The sequence below is a fragment of the Limulus polyphemus genome, unplaced genomic scaffold, assembly GCF_000517525.1.
Source record: "Limulus polyphemus unplaced genomic scaffold, Limulus_polyphemus-2.1.2 Scaffold8124, whole genome shotgun sequence".
In the NCBI taxonomy this organism is placed as follows: Eukaryota; Metazoa; Arthropoda; class Merostomata; order Xiphosura; family Limulidae; genus Limulus; species Limulus polyphemus.
In genome coordinates this window covers 910-9,972 of record NW_013673734.1, presented here as the reverse complement: position 1 = coordinate 9,972, position 9,063 = coordinate 910, and positions in this window count along the sequence as shown.

The following is a 9,063-nucleotide window of genomic DNA, read 5'->3' as shown; positions in this document are numbered from 1 at the left end:
CTAATGTGCACGTGGGTAAAATGTCAGGTCAGAAACTCCTGGCCGTTTTTAATTTTGAACTTTTGACAAGAATGATGACAGCCTGCTTGCAACATAAAAAAAACAAAAAAGGTGATTGATTGTTACTTTTATATCGCGTCCACAGATGATAGTGTGGAACTTGTTTAGCGGCATCACGTTTCGGGCCTTTAACCCTTCGATCCACGAGCCCGGCTCACTAGCTTCTAAGTTTAACCCTTAGATCCACAAGCCCGCCTCTCTAACTTCTACGTTTAACCCTTAGATCCACAAGCCTGGCTCTCTAACTTCTACGTTTAACCCTTAGATCCACAAGCCCGGCTCGCTAACCTCTACGCTATACCTGTTGTCTTTGTGATGGAGAATTTTAAGTCGTTCCCATTAAATACGGTAATTATATTACAACATTTTCCTTCTTATATTGGGTATTCGAGCTGTCAAAACTTAAATCAAACCCACTGAGTTTTCAATGATTAACACATACAGTAAAGAAACTAAGGCCACATATAGAGCCTTTGATCGTAAAGTGTTTCTCTAACTATAGTTCTAAGACAGGGTTGAGTCACTAGCAGTGTTTATAAAACTAGAATATTATATTATATCATAATGACTGAAAAATCTTCTGTAAAATCTTATGCAAAAGTAATTGTCATTATTTTTGCTAAGAATTGTGAAAATGATCCAAATAAATCCGAAAATATTGATTGTATATTAAACTCCGTATTAAGAAGACTGCATCTTTAATTCTACGAGTATTTCTAATTAGCCATATTAATCCTGACGGATTTATTCAGTTTTAATCTGAACAAAAAGTAAGCCTTAACTTCTGTTTTGCGATATCTCTTCGCCTTTTTTTATCACTCCTCTTTATTCATAGTAATTGTAATTCATTTGTTTAAGCCTACTTTGAACAATAAATCAGTTCTTCTGTCACTCCTCTTTATCCACAGTGAATCTGGTTCCTTTATCGACGCCACTCTAAACAATGAGTAAACTTCCGGTTCAGTTATGCGAGCACTCCTGTTTATCCACAGCGAACCTGGTTTCTTTGTCGAAGCCACTCTAAACAATGAGTAAACTTCCGGTTCAGTTATGCGAGCACTCCTGTTTATCCACAGTGAACCTGGTTCCTTTGTCGAAGCCACTCTGAAGTGATCGCATAACTGAACCGGAAATTTACTCATTGTTTAGAGTCGTTTCGGCAAAGAAACCAGATTCGCTGTGGATAAACAGGAGTGATCGCATAACTGAACCGAAAGTTTACTCATTGTTTAGAATGGCTTCGACAAAGAAACCAGGCTCACTGTGGAAAAACAGGAGTGATCGCATAACTGAACCGAAAGTTTACTCATTGTTTTGTTTATCCACAGTGAACCTGGTTCCTTTGTCGAAACCACTCTAAGCAATAAATAAGTTTTCTGTTCTCACTTCTGTTTATCAATAGTGACCTTGTATCATTAGTTGTAGGTAGTTTGCTCTAAATGATTATTGGACTGTATTTCTAAGGTAGTTACTGATTTACTATGCCTATTGCACTTCACGTGTGATCTCTGCACATTGATTACAGTTGAAACCTTTAGACTAAATTCAACAAGGCATAATGGTAGGTAAGAAAGAGTTTCCATTAATAAATGTTGTTGACAACCGCGGTAAAGTAAGGTTTCGTGGATGAAAAAATCGCTAACATTAACTGGAAATTAGGTACTGTTACGTGATGACAACAGTTTCTTACACTAGCAGGGGATTGGGTACTGTTACGTGGTAACAAAAGTTTCTTACACTAGCTGGGGATTGGGTACTGTTACGTGATAACAACAGTTTCTTACACTAGCTGTGGATTGGGTACTGTTACGTGGTAACAACAGTTTCTTACACTAGCAGGGGATTAGGTACTGTTATGTGGTAACAACAGTTTCTTACACTAGCAGGGGATTAGGTACTGTTACGTGGTAACAATAGTTTCTTACACTAGCTGGGGATTGGGTACTGTTACGTGGTAACAACAGTTTCTTACACTAGCAGGGGATTAGGTACTGTTATGTGGTAACAACAGTTTCTTACACTAGCTGGGGATTGGGTACTGTTACGTGGTAACAACAGTTTCTTACACTAGCTGGGGATTGGGTACTGTTACGTGATGACAACAGTTTTCTTTAATACGAGTATGTTACTTGGTTCTGCGTCTTAAATACATTTTATACAGTTGTGGCAGATTAGAATGATGCTAACATGACTTTTTACAGATAACATCCCATATTGTTTGATTCAAGAATTTCTGGTATTCCTTTATGCAGAAGATGTTAATACTTACTAACAAGGAAAAAAAAAAACGATAATTTTTTCAATAACTTTTGGAGAGTTAAGTGAACACTCCAAATCGAGAATAGTGATGTAATTTTCTGCTGTTGGTGTTAGGCCCGTTTTTCAGTCAATGTCGGCCTGAATTAAGTAGACTGGCTTTTTCTGATTGAGTTTTTTACATATGCATCGGACGCATATATTAAATCAAACTAAAGACTCGTTCTTCTACAACACCAAAAGATGAACACCGAAATACACAGAGACTGTTCTCAACAAAACAAGTATAAGGCCATTAGAACTATGTCATAACTTGACTGAACAAACACAGTCTTACCTACAGCATTCTTGACGGACCCACCTTAATAAACATTTCTTTTAAACCGTATAAACTACTAATTTTTTTTTTTACTAGAGGATATTGGCACACGACATACAAATACTACCGTACTTTACATTGCAGAACCTCCGTATTGTATACATTCAATTATTATTTTTTGGACTTCCCTGGGTTCACTCCGTAATGGTACTTTATAGAACGCATGGCTAATGTTCATAGAAAACAACAACAAAGAAACGATTCTGAAGTTGTTTTCGTGAATTTATTTAAGTTACAGATTTTATGGGCCAAGAAAAAGTCTTATTGACATGCACTCTTTTTGTGAGCGCTTCAACCTTCCAGGTTTGATGTTACGAATCTTGGTACACAATGAGCTATCAGTGCTGAGACAACCACAGGTATCGAAGCTCGGCTTTTAGCTCTATAGGCTGTTAGACTTACCTTTGTGCCACTGGGGGATACCCAGAACAAAGTCTAGATATTACTGTTTAAGTTTAAACTAGGCAAACAATTTTAAATAGTTGTTGTATACGATTTTATAAATTTTTAAGCAATGCCTGTTATTAAAAAGTGAAACCAAATTATCTATTCTAACGGGTTCTTAATATATATATATACATATTAAAGGCAACTCAACAATTATGATTAGCATCAACCAGCAATCGTTCAATGTAATTTATGTATTTAGTCGTGTCGCTGCCGCCATCTAGTTTGTGAAGTATTAACTAGATTATCAATGTTTTGAATGTAAAGAAAGTATAGTTAAAGACATGGCAGTTTCTCAAAAAAATTGTGATCGTACATTGCAGATTATAGCCACGTATTACGATAGAATACAAAATGTATAAACAAACATCCACTGCCAGCAAGTAAGCTGGATGTAAGTTATAATCCACATCAATGGAAATGCTGTTGGCAGTACAGAACAAACAAGCTGGCTGTGTTTACAACATTCGTTCAGAAAACGCAAACTTGCAGGTTTTCCAAATGTTCTTGCACAAACTTCCCCAGACGTTCTACCATCGCTACTAGAAACACCCTTCCTCTACCCTCTTCACGAGGAACCTAAACTTTTAGACCGCCTTTTCAGTGTTTCACAACGAAGTTCTACTTTGGACTTTCGGTTTTAGTGGACAAACTTTCAATTAAATATGATCTGTCAAACACAACACCTTCGACACTACACTGGGAACATCTGTAATTACTGCAATCACGGGTATATGAATATTGTCGTATTTTTGTACTCATTACCTTCTTTTATGATCTTAATATAATAACATTTGTTCGTTACGCCTTGTTCGTGTTAATTTATATTACAAAAAAAAACATCTCAGCTGGAAATCTTTTGATCATTTGAAACAAAAGCAACTGTAGAGAGAAAATGATTTCGGTTAGTTGTGTATTCTTTTGTAAATAGATTTTGATAGAGTTTCTGAACAAAACTTTGCGGTTACGAAAATGATCCCAGATTTATTTTGTTAGAAGTTATCATACAAAGTCTGTAATTTAAGTTACTTTACGCTGATCTATACGTTACAAGTGTGTTAGAAGTTATCATACAAAGTCTGTTATTTAAGTTACTTTACGCTGATCTATACGTTCCAAGTGTGTTAGAAGTTATCATACAAAGTCTGTTATTTAAGTTACTTTACGCTGATCTATACGTTACAAGTGTGTTAGAATTTATCATACAAAGTCTGTTATTTAAGTTACTTTAAGCTGATCTATACGTTACAAGTGTGTTAGAAGTTATCATACAAAGTCTGTAATTTAAGTTACTTTAAGCTGATCTATACGTTCCAAGTATGTTAGAAGTTATCTTGCAAAGTCTGTTATTTAAGTTACTTTACAGTGATCTCTACGTTCCAAGTATGTTAGAAGTTATCATACAAAGTCTGTTATTTAAGTTACTTTACGCTGATCTATACGTTCCAAGTGTATTAGAAGTTATATTGCAAAGTTTGTTATTTAAGTCAATTTGTCAAGGGAACGACGTTACAGATGAGATGTTATTTTAAATAAATAATAATTCTATTATTATTATAATTCCTGCATGAAGTGCTTTCTGTTGCTGACTGACTGACTCGAACCGGAAATAACTAGTAGAGTGACGTCATTGAAAGTAGTTATTAATTAGACTGACTCGAACCGGAAGTAATTACTAGAACGTCTTCGCCAGAACTAGATGTTAATATTAACTTATTAATCAAACTGACTCGAACCGGAAGTAACTAGCAGAGTGACGTCATTGGAAGTAGTTATTCATTAGACTGACTGGAACTGGAAGTAATTACTAGAACGTCTTCACCGGAACTAGCTGTTAATAAGTGCCTCAAACCGTATTGGTTTTTGTTTTCTTAGGAATTTTGCATAAAGTTGCATATCTGTCCTTAATTTTAAGCTGATAGACTATAACGCAGCCACGGCCAAAAGTGCGGAGTTTGGTTTTTAATATTGGCACTAATGAGACGCGAAAGCTGATCCCACAGATCCATAGTCTGGCACGCTAATCATTAGGGGGACTCGGGCCATCTCAAGTCGAAAATTTGGTTTGATTTGTTTTGAATTTCGCGCAAAGCTACACGAGGGTTATCTACGCTAGCCGACCATAATTTAGCAATGATAGACTAGAGGGAAGGCAGCTAGTCAACACCACCTACCGCCAACTCTTGGGCCATTCCTTTACTAACGAATAGTGGGATCGACCGTCACATTATAACGCCCATGCGGCTGAAAGGGTGAACATGATCGACAACTGTGTTTCGAACCCGCGACTCTCCAATTGCAAGTCGAGTGCCTTAACCACGTGTGCTGAAAAGTGACACACACACAACAACACCTCTACGAACGATGACTCATACGAAATAAAATTAACCTTGCTTACAACACTATTATAGACATTTCACTATTCGCAACAACACGATTCATTCTATCGGTTTATCCTTACTACACCACCTAGTGGTATAAGTAGTTCCTATATAAAACTGCTTGGTTTTTGAAAGCAACAGTTATTATAGCATAATTTTTACATATTGTCACACAGTTCTTGACTAATAATCACTGGCATATGGTTAGAGCATTTTTACTTGTATTATTATTATGTATAAATATTGTTGTTAAACGTTTATCTACATTTATAAAAAGAAGTTCCGTTTAAGAATGTTATGTTACCTGATAATTATGAGACTAATACCATAAAATCTCAGATTAGTTTCAGACTAGACGTTATAGTTAAATCTTTCCCTATTTATCTGTTCCTCCTGGTTGAATATAGTCGGATAATGAATATCAATAAAACATTTCTAAAATACACCGATTAATAAGAGGGTTAGTTAGGTTTTAATAACAGGACGAGTTAGATTTTAATATCGGGTTAGTTAGGTTTTAGTAACAGGACGAGTTAGGTTTAATAACAGGACAAGTTAGATTTTAATATCAGGGTTAGTTAGGTGTTAATATCAAGGTTAGTTAGGTGTTAATATCAGGGTTAGTTAGGTTTTAATATCAGGGTTAGTTAGGTTTTAATAACAGGGTTAGTTAGGTTTTAATAACAGGACGAGTTAGATTTTAATATCAGGGTTAGTTAGGTGTTAATAACCGGGTTAGTTAGGTGTTAATAACAGGGTTAGTTAGGTTTTACTATCAGGGTTAGTTAGGTTTTAATAACAGGGTTAGTTAGGTTTTAATAACAGGTTAGTTAGGTTTTACTATAAGGGTTAGTTAGGTTTTAATAGCAGGGTTAGTTAGGTTTTAATAACAAGGTTAGTTAGGTTTTGATAACAGGGTTAGTTAGGTTTTAATAACAGGGTTAGTTAGTTTTGATAACAGGGTTAGTTAGGTTTTCGTTTTCTTTACCTTTACATGAAGACTCTTTTTTTTTAAGTAAAATATAGTAATTAGTGGTTAAAGGTTTACAACATGCGGATAAAGTGTGAACTAAAACCAGGAATGTAAGTAAAATAATGGTGTTTTCACGTCTTTTTTTTATCGCTACTTTGGTTTGGGGATTCACATAATGAGCAGCATTATCACAACCATATAAATAGTCGTCTTAACAAGGCACTTTTGACTGTAAAGTTTTAAAGTTTCTTTACTAAGTACAAGTTAAAATAAATATCGAATTCAGAGGAGTCGAATAAAGAGACAAGAGGTTGAAGCCTTTCCAAATACGTTTTTGTAGCGTATAGTCGCGAAAATGGAATACTTTATTTATCTTACATTATTTTGAAAAGATACTACAATCTTAAAAAAAACAAGGAGAAGAAAGAGCGAGAGATTCATCTTTTTGGCAGAGAGTCGAGTTTACTGAATTACAACCACTTCGCTGAAACCAGCTGTTTCAGAATCACTGATCGTTTAACAGTTCATTGTGCCTACAGACTAATGTTTATAGAACTAAACATATTAGCTTACCAGGTGTTTAAAAAGTTACTTCTCATAAAAAAAAAATAATAAAAAAAAATGTTTCGCCTGAAGCTTCTATAGACAACCTTTGACATCGCACACACGTCGAACGGTTTTGTTATATGTACACACGTGTGCAGCTGGTTATTATGCGTCACGTTTATGCTCGCTGTAAAGTAAATTTGAACAATTCTGGTTTCCCCACTCTCGTATACCGTGATGACGTCCATCTGCTTTTTACGAAATCTATATTAAAATAAGCGTGGATTTTGCAGTGACTGTACCAATTAGCGATTTATAAAATCTTGTTTCTGATTTCTCTGTATTTTTTAAAGATATAAGGCACACACACACACCACAAAACAACAAATTACTACATGTTTTCTTGGGGCGGTAAACTATATGCTATACGAATTATTATCTTTTGAAATTCCTAGCTTGTAATAATGTACCGCTCTTCGGTTTCAGTTGTAGACAGTCTTTGAAAAAAGGGAGAACAAATTAACTTTGAAAGTTGAAGTTGGGTTAAACGCGGGACTGTAAATCTTCTATAAAACAATAATTGGGGAACATAACTATTATCAGGTATTCCTACATTAATTGGGGAACATAATTATTATCAGGTATTCCTACATTAATTGGGGAACATAACTATTATCAGGTATTCCTACATTAATTGGGGAACATAACTATTATCAGGTATTCCTACATTAATTGGTGAACATAACTATTATCAGGTATTCCTACATTAATTGGTGAACATAACTATTATCAGGTATTCCGACATTAATTGGGGAACATAACTATTATCAGGTATTCCTACATTAATTGGGGAACATAACTATTATCAGGTATTCTTACATTACTTGGGGAAACATAACTATTATCAGGTATTCCTACATTACTTGGGGAACATAACTATTATCAGGTATTCCTACATTAATTGGTGAACATAACTATTATCAGGTATTCCTACATTAATTGGGGAACATAACTATTATCAGGTATTCCTACATTACTTGGGGAACATAACTATTATCAGGTATTTCTACATTAATTGGTGAACATAATTATTATCAGGTATTCCTACATTAATTGGGGAACATAACTATTATCAGGTATTCCTACATTACTTGGGGAACATAACTATTATCAGGTATTCCTAACAAGAGGTACCGATCTAGCACCAGGGTCTACTCCTGAATGTTACGCCTAAACAATGTTACGCTATAATAATTTTGTATATCGTTTTCAAGCTTCGTTTGTACATACGGCACTAAAAGCTATGATACGTTCGAGTATTAGCTTGTTTGTCATCAGAGATGGTTAGAATATCGGCAGGCGGTGTCTAAATTGTTGAAGATATGATGATAATATAAGAAGACACCTTTGTTTTTGTTAAAACGCAAAGCTACACATTAAAAAACGGGCTATCTGTTGTTCTGCTCATCGTAGAGATTGAACTTTGAATTTTAGCATCTAAGCCCTTAATATTACCGTTGAACCATCAGAAACCATGGCTGTTTGTAAAAATAGACAAGTAAAAATAAGGAAGAATAGGCAAAAAAAAACAACAAAAAACAACTAAAACGAGGAAACAAAAAATTAAACATGGTACAATTAAAATAGTATACATAAATTGAACCTATAAGTAAATTGTATAGTGAAATGATAAAAAACTAAATTACCAGCTCTTCTCCAACAACTATTTTTTCTCATTCCGAAATTACAGTTTTTATTAAGGATGTTTTCATCATCAGTTTACGTTATTTAATGCAAAGAACCTTAGTGTACTGTTCTCTTCCATTTGTGTTTTAACTTACCCGATGCACAAATGACCATATTAAATAATCTCTTTTACAACTGATCGTTTGTCAAATTTCCCGACTGTTATTGCTCACTATACAACAGAACAGTGCGTGCAGTTTCAAAGTTAACCCACGATTCTCTTATTGGTTGACTACAAAGAAGAAATTTGGCTTTTTTACAGTTCAGTAAAAATG